General features: G+C 33.9%; 1 protein-coding gene and 1 long non-coding RNA gene across 2 annotated transcripts in view; one reads left to right on the plus strand and one right to left on the minus strand.

Moving 5' to 3' along the window:
* LOC106665795 (E3 ubiquitin-protein ligase MIB1) overlaps positions 1 to 17,993 on the minus strand; it is a 590,106-nt gene that overhangs the window by 17,043 nt on the left and 555,070 nt on the right. The gene's annotated exons all lie outside the window — the stretch shown is intronic.
* Positions 9,426 to 17,993, plus strand: part of LOC112126681 — a 43,831-nt gene continuing 35,263 nt past the window's right edge. The window contains exon 1 of the long non-coding RNA XR_002910140.1: positions 9,426 to 10,069. This is a non-coding gene — a long non-coding RNA (uncharacterized LOC112126681). The remainder of the gene's footprint in view (positions 10,070 to 17,993) is intronic.

Consider the following 17,993-nt stretch of genomic DNA (forward strand, 5'->3'; position numbering starts at 1 on the left):
AAATTTTTTTGTTCGATTGGTCTTAAATAGCTGTTTAATACTGTGGAAAAAAAGATACAACCCTCGCGGAAAATTTTTCACAATTTTAATCCTAACAAAAAATATCACGTAGTTAACTTTGGGATTAAAATAAATACTGATAACAATGGTTTATAAATTTTAAATTAGGCTTATTTTGTAGAAAAAACGTTCCTCTTACGCTTTTCGTTAAAACGTATGACATGGGTTCTTAAAGTTTAAACTAAGAAAAACAGTAAGAGAAAAGAAAAATGTTATACCTTCTTTTTTATTCTTTCGTGAATCTACACCATTAAAATCGTATAGATCCTGCTCTCTCTCACACTTTAGTGAAAACTTTAATATTATAGAGAGGTAATCGTAACACTTTTCTTATATACAAGATTGCTTTTTCCATATACTAGGCTAAATATTAAATGTTTAATAGAATATTTTTTTATCTTTATTTTAATTTTTATTTTTTTAACGAGGGTATTTCAACTACTAGATTATATCAACTCTCGGGGTGCCGATGCTTCATATAACCTTTGAAAAAAAGCCCATTTGTAAGTATGTCGGGTTCGAACTCGGGACTTTTACCTTACAGAGATGAGCGCCGTGACAATGCCTACCGTTGCGGCCACCGACGCGCCATAGAATCCTTATATAAACATACAAAACGGTCTTAAATAATAAGTGTTACATTATTTACTAAATGTTAATATTTGGTTCTATTTCGTTTGGAGCTGTCTTTTGTTTATTATATAAAATTTTTCAGGATTTTTCACATCTAACATGTTAAAACTCAAAGATTTACTGGTTTAGTCATCACTTTAAAAGAGATTATTTTGTAAAACCGTCGAATTGTATATTTTCACTGAGATTCCGAATTCATCGGAGAAAGGGTATTTAAATTGGAACTAACGTGTGTAAATATTTGAGATTTCACCGGCCGAGTTCGGGCGGCCCGACAAAGCTTTACAATTATTGGAAAATGTGAAACATTGTACAATATTTATGTGTATATAAACCCCGAAATCAATTTTATACTAGGCATTCAAGATTTTAAAGAACAAATGGATCGGATTAAAGGATTAAAATAATCGGTTATTCGGGATTATTTTGCATATTATCCTTTTCTGTAAAATTACAGTTCTATTTAACGAACGGTAAATTTACATTTGCCTGGATTAACAAACAAACATTCAAATCGAAGATTGTTAGAGTTTTTATACAGATTTGGTCGTTTTTTTTTCTTCTTTCAACAGTGGAGTTTTTCTGTTGACAATCCGCGAGAGGTGCACCTTACTTTCTCAGGTATTCAGTCACATCTACAAATAAAGGGCGATATCGTGAAAACTGATGTTTCTAGATTGTTTCTGATATGATGCTACTTTACCTCTCTATAATAATTTCATTAGTTAGTTCGTTTTCTATCATTTTTATATCCTGACCACCATCTTAATTTCAGATTCATCTCTTTTTTTACGTCGATATCTGAAAAATCTCTAAATTAAATTGTTTTATCTAGGATTTCCATTGAAATTAGTGATGGCAAATGAAATACCAAACATTTCTGGTCAATCCTTTATTAAGGATTAGACAGTATAAACAATGACATAAATAACATTATGACGACGTAATCATGTAAACAAATCAGTCATATAAGAAATATTATGAAATACTTGTCTAAGAATTTCATAACGTATTTAAGTGGAAGTACTTTTAATTACTTACTACTATTACCATCAAGATTACGGTTAAAATGACATATAACGTAGAACATAGAACAGAGCGTGAAAATCGAACTTCTATCATACATGTTGGTGCATGCACCATTATGTACACCACATACATTACACACATTTAACATTTATAATCAATAAAAACCAAACGTTTGAAATTAGAATTTTTCTCAATGTAGTTATCGGCCTTCAAGAATATAATTATGTTAGTATTAAAAAAATCGAATAGAATAGAACGAAAGTTAGATAGAAAACACTTATTATTTTACTTTATGTTATCTATCCTATTGTGTCTACCTTATATAAAAAATGATACAACTTCAATTTACTGCTGTTTTAGAAACGAGAGGTATGATTTAAAATAGTGATTTATGGGGTGTTATTTAAAATAGAAAGAGTCCTTTCCTGACATTCAAGACCCCTGGTATGCACCCTACTTAAATTTAATCTTGTATAAATATTTGAACTTTTTTTTCAAACGCCATATTTTCCTAAATCATTTTTATACTGTACTCTGCAAGTACACAAAGAGCAAGCGAATCGGATTAAGGGATTAAAGTAATCATTTATATGGGATTATTTTCTAAAGGGAGGCGAAATATTCCTTTCTCTCCATATTCCATGGCCTTAGCGTAAAAAGAAATCGAGCGGACCTTTCTTGCCACGGAACCCATGGATCCCAAGTGACTCTTGAAAATCCAATCAGGCCAGCTCAAAGAGACTCTCCCTCTCTTAGATCTAAGTACCTCGGGTCGATCACAGTCATACAATTTTGTGGGATGAAGAATATAAAGAGAGTTGACTCCGTACGAACGGGTTATGAAAATGAAGTAATAAAACAATGGGTCTTGTGATCAATTAACCATGTTGAAGGAGTGAAAAACAAGCATTAGCTGGTCCTGAGTACAGGGATGAAATGAACTAGCTCTACTGGCGGTCGTGCTATTTCTAACCGGGGTTCTGCCCAGTCATAGCCTTATTTAGCAGGGCTCAAGGCGGGCTAACTATAGCTCGACGTGTACACGCGCTCCCCTAACCACCGAACGGTTCTGTTAACAAAGAACGTGCCATCCACTCAACACAAGAATCGACCCGACGGTCTTGTTTTAAAAGTTTTGCCCTTTCGTTTGGACATGAAGGATCAAACGTACATCAGCTATGATTCACCAGACAAACGGGTGAAATTCGATCTCTCTTTTTTCTATTTGTTAGAAGAAACCGTTGCACTTTTTGATTTAGACTTTTGACGGCGGGGTTTTTGCTCTGAGGCATAAAAAGTTTCGGAGTGTAAAATCCCAAAAAGCATTTTTATAACCGACGAAGCGTTCCGCGATGGCGATATTTGACCTTAGGAAGGAGCTTTGCCAGAATGCGGAAAATGACCAAAATCGTTCAAAAATTGTCAAGTTTTACCTTGGCTGTAGAAATGTAAGAATTAATTTTTTAGGTATTTCAATTTAACTATTTTAATAATTAGGTCGAATATCGTTTACATAGTTATGGAAGTATTTATCCAAATTAAATATATATTTCTTTTTAAGACACCAAGGCTATTCGATTAAATAAGTGTCTCATTTACCAAAGAAGTCATAATGTTATTAAAGTATAATAATATATTGGGTTGTCCGGAAAATAATGCAGGATTTTGGTATTAAACAAAAAAAAAGAAACTAGTTACTTTAAAGCAATGTTCTTTAATCAAAATAATTTCCCANTACAAATGAGTAATCCTGTAAACGTAAACAGAATATTTTATATAGATTTTTTTTAATGAAAACTTAAAATCCTGCATTATTTTCCGGACAACCCAATAATACGATCCTTAGCTAATTTAAAAAAAATTGGTTAAACTGAACACAAATATCACACCAGAAGAAAGAATTACCGAGACATGTTCAATATATTTCCTATTAATTAATTAATCATTAGACGGGACCCCGGGAGAATACCGAAATTTTGTCATGTTTTATTTGATATTTCGCCAAAATAATAATATTTTACTACGATAATATCGTATAAGTACTACTGAATTCAGAACTTTATAAACAACGTACCAATTTATGCAGTTATCACTGAATTCCCACGGTAGTCATTACCGTCCTTTTTTTCTCTCTCTCGCAAAACTCATTTCAATTTACCAAATTGGACGATATATCACAGCCCGTTTGGTTCTACTGTTAGAAGTTCAATAATCATTCATAAATCTAGTAAAATTATTCACTGGCTTTTCACCATCTGTTGCAGACGTCAACGTTTCGAACTGTATAGTAACTGGAGAACAACGGTCGTTTGTGTAGGTTTCAATAAATAATTAATTATCGTGATAAAAGTTTCATAATTTATTTTCACGGCTTCGCACTTTTTTAAGACTTAATAATTGTTAAGTCTGTTGCCCGCCAAAAATTACATTGACAAATATTTAATCAGGTTACAGGCATTTCCATTTCAGGGTGGGCATAAAATAATCTAGAATTTTTCTTATCTGGGTTAAGAGATATTATGCAATTTACAATCCAGTTTTTTTTAAACTTATTACTATTTATTTATTTATTTTTTTAATTTTTAAAGACTATTTATTAGGCTATTAAGTAAAATAAAAGTAAATTTTCGCTGCTTAATACTCATCAAGCTTGAAGAAATGCTCGCACGGTATATGGTGAAAATACTTGTAGTTACTGGGCGTGTCAGAAGTGGTTGGCTAAGTTTAGAGAATGAAGGTTTTCTACGGCCAACTTTAATGGGATTTCCGATGGGTATACCAGTATTAACCGCATGACCTGCAAATGTGCTTTTACGTTAGTAAATTGTGCATTTTTGACAATAATAGAAGCAGAAAGTATCTCCTGATAAGACTTGCCCTAACAATTAGTCGGTGTGACCGGCGGGTCTCCAGAGTTTAGAACATCGCTAATGTTGTAACAATCACAAAATGATTGCAGAATTTTAAACAAAATAAATAAATAATTGATTGTATTGTTAAATAATAAATGAAGATACACATTGCTTTCTAATTAACTATATGTTACTAGTATCCATTTATCGTGATTTTTAGAGCGGTGGTCAGTTGAATGAGAGAAAAAAAGAAAACAAATTGGTACGCTGAACATTAATAAATTTATTGCAAAAATGTTAAATCCGAACAAAACCCAGTTGCCCGTATGACGTGTTGCCATTCATACAAAAGATAAATGGTTTTGTTGTGATTTTCCCCGTCCAGGAGAGAGAAAGCTCTCGACGTTTCCAAAAAATAAATAGCCGCCTGCTTTTCAAACGAAGCTCCAAGAAAACAATATTTCTATAGGGGATTTATTAATGGAATTATTTTCAGGAGTGTTGATTTTATAGCCGGGAGGCGGTCTGCAGGGGTTTAGATGGGGCCGTAAAAGACGAATCGGGCTCCTTTTAACTCCAAAGGAGATCCTTCCGTCAAAGCCTCGTGAAATTGCCGGATGATATTAAGACCGGGTTTTAAAAACACTAAAAGGGAATGTAATTTTTATTGGCTACCAAAAAGAGAAAGTAAACAAATTCCATGTCTTTTCGTCAAGTTGAATTGAAATATTTGATCAACATTAGGGAAAATTCACAAAGTAAATACAACATTTAATGAGAGATTTTCAGAAATAGAAACGTTGAGATAAATTTCATTTAGTATGAGAATCGAGGGAGTTTTAAAAAAAGTTCAGCGTCTTAATTTTGTATTATTAATAGCTATTGTAAATATCATTACGAAGAATGCCCGTTGAATATTTTTCAGTATTTCCATCTAAATTATAAATTAAATGCTGTAACAAAATTCCTTGCATTATTAAAATCGTGTCTTATCAAATGGTTATTAATTTAGAAAGCATATTTCCTACGCTACCCCAGGGAAAAATCATTATAATTTCATTTAGAAACATAAAATTACTTTTTGCATTAAAAATAGAAATATATATTCTTCTCGGGGATACATACAGTACAAAAGATCTTCCTACTTTTGTTTTTAATTACCTACTAGTACATATTACATATAATAATATAATGTGGGACCTGTACAGCTACTGGTAAAAGATTTGGCCAGTAATAAGCCATGTCAATAGCGAGGATGAAGAGAGAGAGTGAGAGTGACAGGGAGATAGACAGCGTGAGAGCGGCTTCCCTTGGATGGTGAACGATAAATTCATCACGGTTCACAAGAAACAAGCCTGATCGCCCCCTCTTTTCAAATTAGGCCGATGTAATCAAAAAGAAAACGTTGACGCAGCCGTGCGTGATTCTGCATAGAGTTCGATTCTGAGGTATATATTTTCCCCGTTCCATTTTTAAAAACTTCGTCTCGTTTGACATTTGTTACTTGTTAGAAGTGTTACTCAGTTCTCGCATTATTCAAATAAAAATTTCGGTTTTATTCTATAAGCATAATTACTATTTACACTAGTTATTCGTCAAAATTAACCATCAGCAGAAAAGGCTTCTAGGACTTAAATGACGAACCGGTAATTTTATCCAATCGTTTAGTGTGCTATTTAATTATTCTCTCTCGTACTATGAAATGATACGTATAACAGCAACATAATTCAAATAAAACTTTTAACTCGTAACCGTAAAATCGCTGTTAATACAGGGCAGAGCTGAACTGGTCGATCACCTTTTGACTTCAGAGAGCATAAAGCATACTTCCGCTGGAATAAGTTAGCTTTGAGGATCGGAATGGGCCACTCCTTACAAACGGGTTCCCCATTAAATATCACGGAATGATTAGAAATAAATGTAACCATTTTCATTTTTATAGTTCCAATCAACCGGTATTGAACGGTTTTATATATTCTAAAAAAAATTATGTTGGAGAGTTATTCTTGTTGTAGCTATAGTTATAGAAATGCGGGAAAAACTGCAAAAAAGGAAAAAGCAAGCAAATACAAAAGATTATCGGCAGAGAATGGTGTCAGAATATAATGTCTTCAGTTTTATTCTTTTGTTTTCATGCAACGTTCCTTCTCTATTTAACAAATTTGATTTTTTGGTATAAAGGAGGGTTGGCTATTCGAAAAAGTATTCTGCTAAACATATCACGATGGTTTGGGCACCCTGTTCAGCCAGAACACTACAAAAAAGTTTATTCAAATCATTGAATCCATCCAGCCTAACTTTATTTGCTTAAAGCCTCAAACTTATCCATCGTGTCACTTATTAATTTCCCTATTGACAATCCAATATAAAACGTAAATTGGCATTTGCCAGTACATTTCATTGTAAATGCAAAAAAGAAATCCGTGAGAAATAAATTGTATTTTGTAAACGTAATGGTGTTGAATAAATATACTACAAAATGCGTATAAGCAAATACATGTATGAAAAATATTTAAATGATGATTAATTTAGACCGGTCTTTTTTACCGGACGAGAAATTAGAAAAGAAGTGGTAAATAATAAATAGCAAGAACTAACAGAATATTTTCATTTTCATTGTACAAAGAAAGGATTGTACAAAAAGGTTTTAAAATTTTAAAGGCAAAACTGAAAGTGTAAATGTTCAAAAAAATAGGTAAGGTAATTTTAATTTATCATAACCGTTACCACCCCAAGAATAATAGTCAAAAGCTCTTGGGTTGGAAAGAACCAAAGAGGAAACACCCACTCCCCACTCCAGGTTTTAGGATTTAGGTGTAGATTAATACCACATAAAAGGATATCTTCAATAGGGATAAAACAACGAGACGACCAATATCACCGAACGTAAAACTAACTACAAGTAAGAACTTCAAAAGAAAATTAAATAAAAACACAACTCTATGTCTACAACAGATTTTAGAAAACAAACTTTCCTAGATAGAAAGTTGGTAAGAGAGAGGGGGAGAGGGGGATAGGGAAAGAGAGAGAAAGAGTAAAAGAGAAAGAAAGCTAGTGAGAGAGTAAAAGAGAAAGAAAGCTAGTGAGAGAGAGAGAAAGAAAGCTAGTGAGAGAGAGAGAGAGAGAGAGAGAGAGAGAGAGAGAGAGAGANGGGAGAGGGAGAGGGAGAGGGAGAGGGAGAGGGAGAGAGAGAGAGAGAGAGAGAGAGAGAGAGAGAGAGAGAGAGATTGTTTCATTTTGTTCAGTTGTATTTTCAAGGCTAAATAACGCAATCGTTCTTTCCTATAAGTTCATTGAAAGATGACAAAAAAGCGAATCTAACGAAGATGCGGGCATTCATCTGGCGAAATTAAAAATAGACTTTTTATGTACATTTCAACATAGCTCGTTATCGCGTCGGCCGAGCCCCGTAGGAGCAGATAAACTGCAACATTCGTACGAAATCCTGTCGCTTTATAGGGTGGTTATTGAACCGTCTGATAACGGTATGCATGACTTTTTATGATGAAGGATTGTCACGTGTTGCTGGCTACAGATGTGCAGCACATGGATTTGTCCCTGGCCGAGTACTCTTCCATCCGCCTCCTCTCGCTGTGATCACGCAGCTGATTGCACTGACAGAAAATAATATTTCAAAGTTCGTTATGCTTTATTACAATTTAGCCGAGTGTATAAAAACATGATGTCAGCGTTGGTCAAGGGCTCCGAAATTAAACTTTCTTATCTCATTTCAACTATAGTTGTATTAATAATGCGTAACCTCATTTGCTATTGATATATTTATCTTTATCGGGTCTAGGAGTCATTTAAGATATGGTTTTTATAAACAATCTCTACTCCAACGAGCAGAAAATAATAATGTAGAATCGAACCATTAATTCTCTCTAAAAATTTAATTACTCAATATGTATATAAACTATATGTAAATTTAAAAGTTTTTTTAAACTAGAGCTAACGCTCTACCAGTTACAACGATGAAAGCTGGTGGTAGGGTAAATAATTAGAATTTTAAATCTAACCCTCAATGGCTTCAAGCACTTAAAGTTGAATTGTACCAAGTCCATTTGGAGATTTGCCTCGCTTTAATATCAACAAAAGTGAGACGTTACACTTCTAGTGCTAAATGTATTTTATTCTCCATCCAACTGGATCCATAAATTATCTCATCTATATTTAACAGTTGCAGGAAGTTTATTTTAATAAAACGTATTTCCCAAGAAAAATGACCAAAAATGATTAATCATTTAATTAAATCTTTTAATCTCTTAAGTTATAAAGACATTGTTTTTTATGTGTCGCATTTAAAAATAATTATTCCACTTAAAAGTAACTGTATAAAAAAATCAAATGCGACTTTTGGTTTCAAGGAGGAAAGTACCGAGTAGGATTGTTGAATTAAGGGAAAAATTGTTGGTATATTTGCGTATATTGTTGGTATATTGTATATTTAGGGTTACAAAAAAACGGGTCAGAGCCTTTAATAGAATAATTATTCAGAAATCGTGAAATGCGGTCTGGTATGATGTAGGTTCCAGAAAGACATTTTCTTTATCGTGCCAATGTTTCGATCTTTATTGAGATCATCTTCAGGGCTCAAAGTGTTTGTCTTCTGTGTAATTGTGCCATTCTTGCGTGTCGNATATATATAGAAAAAAAAACGAGTTTGAGTTTTTAAAACCATATACCTCTTTGGAGTATTAAAAAAACATACAAATTTACTGTAAAGTATTTGCATTTCATTCCACTCTTTACTGAAAAGCACTAATACTACGGCTTCAAAAGTAGAAATTATATTTAAGAAGAAAAATAAATTTTGTTATTGTTGTTATTGAAATAAAATCAAAACTTTGATGTTTAAAAATTCTGAATTGGAGCAAAGCACAGAAGAGAGAAACTTAGGGTTTGTCATTGGCCGATGTTAAAGAAGAAACAATTTCACTTACTGACCGACAAATCTAGGTTTGGGAAAAGAATAAATGCTGGGTTGAAATAAAATCCGAATGATTCTACGTGATAAGTTACTTTTTCTGTTTAATTCACAAAGATCAGTGTATTGCCCGGTCCGCGAAACTTCAGGGGGACAACAAATTTAAAGCTCTGCCCTTTAACAAATAAAGGACGCTCAAGAATAAAGAAAGACGATGAAGTAATCCGTCTTCGTGTAAAAACGTCATCCGAGCCGGTTATCCCAATGAAGTTCGTATTGATGGTTTCAGCAGGATGCAAGCAAAGTAGGTACACTATGGGAAGTCCAAAGAAATTCGCATATCCACTAGGACCATTGATCAATGCCGAGCTTTCGATTGACTATCATATAGTGATTTTTTACTGTATAAAACTTATTCAAAAGGCCGTTCGGCCTCATGTACTCGCATCGTAAGAGGGGGTACAAAGGGGTTCCTTGTGCGGACGTTTAAGCCGAAGGTGGGGAGGCCGAAAGCTTCAATACTGAAGACGACACGGCCAAGTAAGGCATCATCGACGTCTCGGCCCAAGTAAGTAAACCTTGTTCAAAAATCACGTGAGAAACCGCTGAGATTTTATCCCCCCCCCTTCTTGAAATAAGAACTAAAAATAAATCACGAGGTACTTTCGGGAGAACCTACCGTTTCCTCCGTCCGAACCGCCGACGCCGCTAGGAAATTGTTGTTAATCGCTGGGTTTTTTTTGTCAAATTGAAGAATCCGGGTATATAATATATAGCGTCTCAGCAGCTGAAAGTTTTACCAAGGGAATGTCGTCAGTTCCGCCCAGCTGTTCGGGCAAAACTAGGAGGGGAATGGGCGACATGACCATAAACAAGTTGATTTGGGTCCATGGTAAAGAAAGGGTCCCCCTCTTTTTATATTTGATTCCGAATCCTCAATTGACACGCCGGGATTATTAAAAGAAAACCAAGTATTCATCTCTCTTTACAGTCCATATAATTCCTCGGGAAACAGTAACACTTTAAAATACTACTCCGACCTCTAGTTCCACCAATTTCGTGAAAATTCTCACAAGCAAACTGTGTGTTTGTATTTGATCTTTGAAGATATTCAAGTGACATGAATAACCGGATCGACCTTACAACAGCCAATTTAATGTGAAAAAGTGACCAACTATACTTTTAATTAACAACAAATAAGAGCCTGCTGAGATGTTTGCAGCCAGATAGCTGCCTCCGGTGCAGTTCATTGTAATAATGGAACAGCCGGAAAATGTGTGTGAATAATTAATTAATCAATCAAAATAACAACCGGTGTTGTGAAAAGTGAAATGTGCGTGAGTGCTTCGCGATGTATTCCCAAAAGTGTTTAGGTATGGCTGTGCTTGGCTAAAAGAAATTAGAAAGTGACTGGGTCCTACAAGTCAAGCGCGTTTTGTTTAAAAATGAATAAATGATTTTTAAAATAGAAAATTGATTAAAAAATACACTCGGTTCTTTTCTTTATAGTAGAATATATTTTTCAATGCGTAACTAGAATAATGAACTTTTTCATTAAACAAAGGTGATTCATACTATACCTATAAGATCTCTTTAGTACAATATAGATTGTTGTTGAAACAGCAGGAAATATAAAATAAGACCTCCTTCAAAATACCCCAAACGAAAAAGTAAAATTTGCCCAGGAATTCTCGAGTTAAGTTAACCAAAGCTTCTCCTTTTCGATAAGAAATTGGCCAGTTTGCACTTTTTGGAATGTTGATAGAGCTGAAAGTCACCGAGATAAAACATTTCTTGAAACACAGTCACGTCCGCCCTATCAGCTTCAAAACTGAAACGAACGGAGAATTTTCTTAACGCCTTACGATAATACAAACGTATGTAAGTTATTTTTAATTTATATTTCGATATAATTTTTTCTTTTTTTTCTCATCATCTTCAATGTATCATTACTAGCACTATTCACTAGCACTATCATTAGCACTATTAATTGCAAAATTGAATTAGTCTTTCGTGATTTTATGGGTGAGGCTGAAAAAAGAAAAACAAATTAAATCTTATTAGCTTTCACTAGATGTACATAGAATTACCTGGGTATCGTTTATTGACTTATTACTGCATTTTAACATTTATGAAAGAAACATTCTCTTATTTTTTTCCTGACCTTTTCAATGATACTGTAAATTTTTCTTTTGATTTTTTTTCTTCACGTAATAATAAAATGCACTAAAAATGAAATAGTTCATTGTAATTTCGCTGAAGAGGGGGGAGGAACGCTTGTCCCGAAAGTGTCACCGTTACACCCAGGAGAAGGGTGGAAACCGCGGTTTATTTACACGCAGGGGTGGCGGGCTTAATTAGAAATTTAATAGCTGCTAAAGAAGGGGATGGTGTTGAGATCATCGGTCGCAGACTATTAAAGCTGTAATTCACTGAACTGAATTTTGTTCCGTTCGGAACAATAGCCTTGCTGCGTGGTCAAGGCTAGGCTGAATTAATTGATAAAAGGATCAGTGCCACATTTCTAAAACGGTCCGGTTAAACCACGTGGAGCGGCGAAAATTATCTCGAATCTTTCACTCTCCCTCTCTTTCTTTATCTTCAAACTGCGGCACAGATATCTGTAAAATGTGAGGAACGAAAGATAAATTCGAAATAAATAATATTTTAGGTATTTTTTTCTCAATAGGTTTACGTTTGGTGGTTTATATTTAATTATAATTAAATGTTTAATTAACAAATTAATATTTGCATTGGCAATATCATAGTAATAACGAAATTTCAACAATACAAATTAATCAGTCCTGATTTGAGTCGAAATAGTTATACTCGCACTACGTATAGCCCAAAAATGTAATACTGCATAATTCAATGGGCTCTTGAATAAGAATAAGTAAAATGGTATGTCGAAAGAGTATAATTTTCAAGTTGAACGACAGTCGTACTGAAAGGATGGCATTAAGAGGTGGGATATAAAGGGCATAAAAGGAAATCCTGATATTTATAAAATATATTAAATTTAAAAAAGTAGTCAACTGAAAGAAAAATGAGTGGTTTACAACGATTATAATTTAACTCGAATTATTCCTCAAAACGTTTATTTAACGTGTTAATATTTGAATATTCCAGATGCTATTGCTCCCCAATGAAAACTGATATGCTTCACTTTTTATTTCATATTTTTCGTATATTTGGAAAATGTATTGAATATTGTGATTTCGAACTGTTAATAAAACGATATATTTCAATGAAAAATGAATTATAAATAGGCAAAACAAATTTTTAATACAACCGGCTCGTTGTAATAATAATTATAAATAACTTATTAAAATATTTGAACCTGGGTCGTTTTGAATTACATTTCCGGTATAAATAGAATTTCCTCGCATTGAAGAGGCTGTATCAAAGAAAATGTTCCTATTCTTGTTTCAAATATTCAACATACGCTTCCATAACAATCTTGTAGTATGTCACATGCTTTGCGTTCAATGCAGAACTTAAAGTGCGATTTGTCAGTCTGTCGCAAAACTCTGCCAACTGTATTCAACATTAGTTGCAAAGCCCAAATATATAGATTTTGGAAGTACATACTATGTGTACAGTCCTTGGCAATGTTAGGACGGAGTCGGTCTTCAAGAAAATTTGATATCGCTTGTAAAAAAACGTAAATAGTAGACATATTTAAGATTGTTTTGCCCTGATGATGACCTTAAAAATAGGTCGAAAGCTTGGCAATAACAAAAATTGCTTTTTTCTTCGCGACCATACCTTGATCCAGAGTTCGTGAGCGAAAAAGTGATCAATACTTCTTACACTGAAAAAAGATATGATAAATATACAGTATAATAGTATATTATAGTATATAATATTTGTATGATTTTTATAATTTCAATACGTTGTCTTTAAGTCAACATTGATTTTTGACCTTTTGAATACCCAGTAAGCGAGAAGGAAACTTACGAGTACGAAAGTACAACAAAAGTCTGGAAAATTTGGTTTATTTCCAAAAAGATACACACGTTTTATCCCCAAAAATTGCGTAAGCACGGTGGATTAAACTTTGAAATTATTGTCTCTCCCGCTTTATCTTTCTTTTCGTGAGCTTATCTGCAGAAATTTTCAAAACAATTGATTTCACCGTGGAAATGGTGCGTAAGTGTCCTATGTTGATAGCACGGGTTTTCAGAGAGATAAGGGCCTCCACGTGTCCCCGTCCCGTCGCGGGGGAGTGTTTATGTTGGAGCAGGAAGTGAGTTCTATTGAGCATAATTGCCCTTTCCCTCTCCTGTCCCTTTTATCTTCATCTGTCCGTTCCCTCCCGCACGCCGATTCATAAGAGCGTGTAATTAGCCCCGACTTACCATGTTTACCCACCCTGTTAACATTTTCTCTGTTTTTGCGATTAAGGTAACTATTTTTCCTCTATGGGCAAGGGAATTGAGGCTAAAACCTTTAACCGATTGAAACTCGTGGAAGAAGAAAAGAAGAAATAAATTTCAACAAGTCTTATTCTTCTACTAAATTAAATGCAACCCCATCACAAAAATAATATAAAAAAGTTTTCTTTTTCTCTGAAGAACACTGAAATATATTTACATGAGATATTACACACTGAACTATAATTATTATAAATAAAGTGTTATAAAATTTAAACATAAATGAGTTATGAGTTGTCTTTAGAATAAAGCTCTTATAATATAATATATAAAAATTAAGAACAAAGAAGTAGCTACAATATTAACATTATACCTCAATCAAAATTACTATTAAGATTTAAATATTAAAAAAAACTTTTATAAATTTTTTATAAGATTAATAATAACAATGGCGCGTAAGAAAATGACGAAAAATTCAACATTTTATTGTAATAAAAAATTGTTGTAAAAATTAAGATGTGTAGGAAAAACATAGACAGAAAAAGTAATATTCTGCTTAAGATATTTTTTCCCCCTTGAGGACAACCTGGAGTACCCCTGTGTGTTGGTTCGGAGGATATATCATTTCCCAGGCGCAGTTAAACAAAAATATAAATGTTTTCGTACAATCTTCAAGAAGGTTGGTCTAACAACACTATAAAAATGATAATAATGAAATAAAAATATCGCGAGGGGGTGTCGGTGGTCACAACGGTTCAGGCGAGCTCGTTACTGTAACGTAAAGGTCCCGGGGTTCGAATCCAGCGGCCCTGCGCATTCGTATCCGACATACTTACAAACGTTTTTTTCAAAAACACCGGCACCCCGGGGGTTGATATCACCTCTGCTGTTGGGAACACGCACAAAAGAAAAAAAAATATAACGACACCCGTAGTTTTATGTTCCTATACCGTAAAATATAGCAAAACTTGTAAATAGATAAAATATAAATGAACAAACAGGTTGTAAAAATTGAATTAAATTATCGTTAATTTGAGAGTAGAGTAAAACTTAAAAAAGTAAGAATTTATTATTATTAAATTATTATTATTCAGTAAATATTTTACAGTAAAATGTGCTTATTCGTACTCGAATTGCGGCTCGGACCTAATTATTTAACAAAAGGTTTTTTTGGTTAAAACTATTTCTGTGGTGGCAATGAAAAGTGGGTTATGTAGAACATTGAGAAAATAAAATTAAGTACATGGAAAAATAAAACCACTTTAGAAAGCTATATATCAGAAACCTTCAGGATCATCTGCCCTTTTTGGTAGTATGGTTAAAAAAATGACATCAGATTCAATGAAACCAATTCCAGCATATTAGCTTCACCCTTCGCCGTATCACCTCTTCCTTTTCTGTTACAGCTCTGTTTCTCTCCCAGCAATCAATGTCATTCACAATTTGGGACTTTATTTCAACAAAAGACTTACTTGGAACCCCCATACTCTTATCACAAACTTAAGCCTTTAATTTTCGATTATATATCAGAAACCTTCAAGATCATCTGTTCTTTTTGGCAGTCTGGTTAAACAAAATGAAAGATCAGATTCAATGAAACCAATTCCAGCGTATCCCTTCGCCGTATCACCTCTTCCTTTTCTGTTACAGCTCTGTTTCTCTTCCAGCAATCAATGCCGTCCACAATTTGGGACTTTATTTCAACAAAAGACGTATTTTGAACCCTCATATTCAATTCAAAAGAACTGGAGAACTGAACAGACGGCATAAACTACTAAAAAGACTACTTCGCAACAGATCAAAACTCTCACTACAATCTGGACGTACGGAATTGATGGATTGAACCAAGCGTTCCAACCCCGAAATAATCCAATTACTCCAATCCAAAATTCTTCAAATCATTGCTCAGCCACCGTACTTCGTGTCTAACCTAAATATCCTCACAGAACATGAAATCCTATTTGTCCTCGAACAGCAAAGTCGATACAGGCGCCTACCCTAGACTGGACCTTTATCCTAACTCTTTAGTCGAATACTTTTTTCATCATGAACCATTCCCAACAATCTAACAAGACGTCTAATGCACAAATGGGGTTGAGATTTCCTCCCTACTGAGGAAAGTAAATGGTGCTGTAATAAGAGTGTAATTAATGGATTACCCTTATCTGTCTAGTAAAACAGTAACTAGATTCTACGATTTCATATTACCTATTGTCATGTTCAAAATTTATAACCGCAAATATTCAGTTTTCACTGAAAAGCCTCAAGGTTAGAGGAAATCTCGCCTAAAATGTGATACAAAATGAAAAAAATTAAAAGGTGCTCATGAAAACATTTCTTTTCCAGGAATTGTCTAAAATCTGACAATTAAAAAATTCTCCTAGTTTATTAACGATTTGTTTATAATATGAAACCACCTTTGAATTAGTTACGCCCTTTTCTTTCGGCTTACTATTCTGGCAAATGGTGGATTCAGGTGTGCAGCCCAATCACTTTCAACGGATTTGGGCGAAATTCCTCGTCCCTTTCGTTAATCCTCTCAACTCATTGAACTTTCAGACCACTGGGGGTGTTTTAATTCAGAATACTCAACCAAACCGAATAGATTAGTTGAAATAAAATTTAATCCTTAAGGTGGAAGGAAATATAAATATATAAAAAATAAATCTAAACGTAGTTTAGGCTTTGTTACAACCGATTGTTGGCATCCAACGAATTTACATGTTATATTCACCATTTTTATAATTAACAGGGGCATTATATTATGTAAATCGATAATTTGTTCTAATCTGAGCGTACTAAGCCACAAAATCTATTGGCAAATTGATGGATTTTCTTAATCAGAGTCCCACAAGTAGCTGAGGTTGAAATTTTACTGATTAACCTAACAAGCCACAACATTTTACAGATTAGATTTGATTTAACAGAGCTTTATGAGTCCACAAAATGAACTAGTAAATCGATAATATGTCCCAATCAGAGAGCGACAGGCAGGAAGTTGAAAGTAAGTTGTTTTTCTGACCTAATCAGAACGTAATAGTATTAAGCCACAAAATTTGAAGGCTGCTTAATTAATCATATACGCTAATAAATTAATTAGTCTATTGTTTGTTTTTCCTAATCAGAGGGCTAAAAGCTGCCTAACTGAATGTAATCGATTGTTTTACTTTTTACCTGTTAACCCACAAATTTGAAAAATTGGTTTAATAATAGCGTGATAAGCCCCAAAATAACTTAGTAAATCGCTAATTTGTCCTTATCAGAGTGTAACAGGCTGGAATCTATTGCTATATCGATCTTTCGTACGAATCAAAGTCCTTCAGAGTAAAGAACTTGATAGTTAACCGGTAATTGGAACTAATTTGAGTGTCCCATGCCACATTGTGAAAGTTAGTTGATCTTGATCAGAGTGTAATGAACAAGTAATGTTTTGTGAAAATACTTTTGCACTTGTAACAGTTGATCGAAACACGTCGCATGGTTTTAAAATATAGCTTTTGATATCAACATGTTTTTAAGCTACATGATGTAGCATGAATTATTACGCTGGCTAAGTTTGAAGTTAGTAATTCATGCAATAAATAATTACAATTTCTTTTTCGATAAGTTCCTTTTAAAAGATCCATTGTATTAAAGAAAGTAGGTAGGTACTACTTGGATAAAAACATAGCAAAGTAGTAGAATAATTTTTTGTTTGTATTTTTTTTCGAGAATTTTTCGATTCTTTATGGCTGGCGAGAATGAAAGTCGATCCAGGATAGTTTATAACACGAAAAGTTTCCTCTAGAAGTATTCTCCTGCCAAAAAGGCGGTTTAAGAAAGGCGGGCATTTCTCACTTTTCCCCTGCCGGAGCCGGCCTGTATTAAGTTAAGGTAAGAGTTTTTATGAAACAAATGATATTTATTTGGCTGAGCTGTAGCCCTGGTTGCCAGGGCGACAACGAAAGGGGATCATTGCCGTTATTATTCACTTAAAGGGCCTGTGTTTAATTAAAGTAATTGAGAAGGCTAGGCACTCGTCCCAGTACTGGTAATTCTTGGCTAATGCCGTCCCTCTTGATTCACTAATGGTGACCTCCTCCTTACCTATGAGGGCGATTTGCATAGTTCGAATAT

The sequence above is a fragment of the Cimex lectularius genome, unplaced genomic scaffold (assembly GCF_000648675.2).
Source record: "Cimex lectularius strain Harlan isolate CLEC.00 unplaced genomic scaffold, Clec_2.1 scaffold54, whole genome shotgun sequence".
NCBI lineage: Eukaryota > Metazoa > Arthropoda > Insecta > Hemiptera > Cimicidae > Cimex > Cimex lectularius.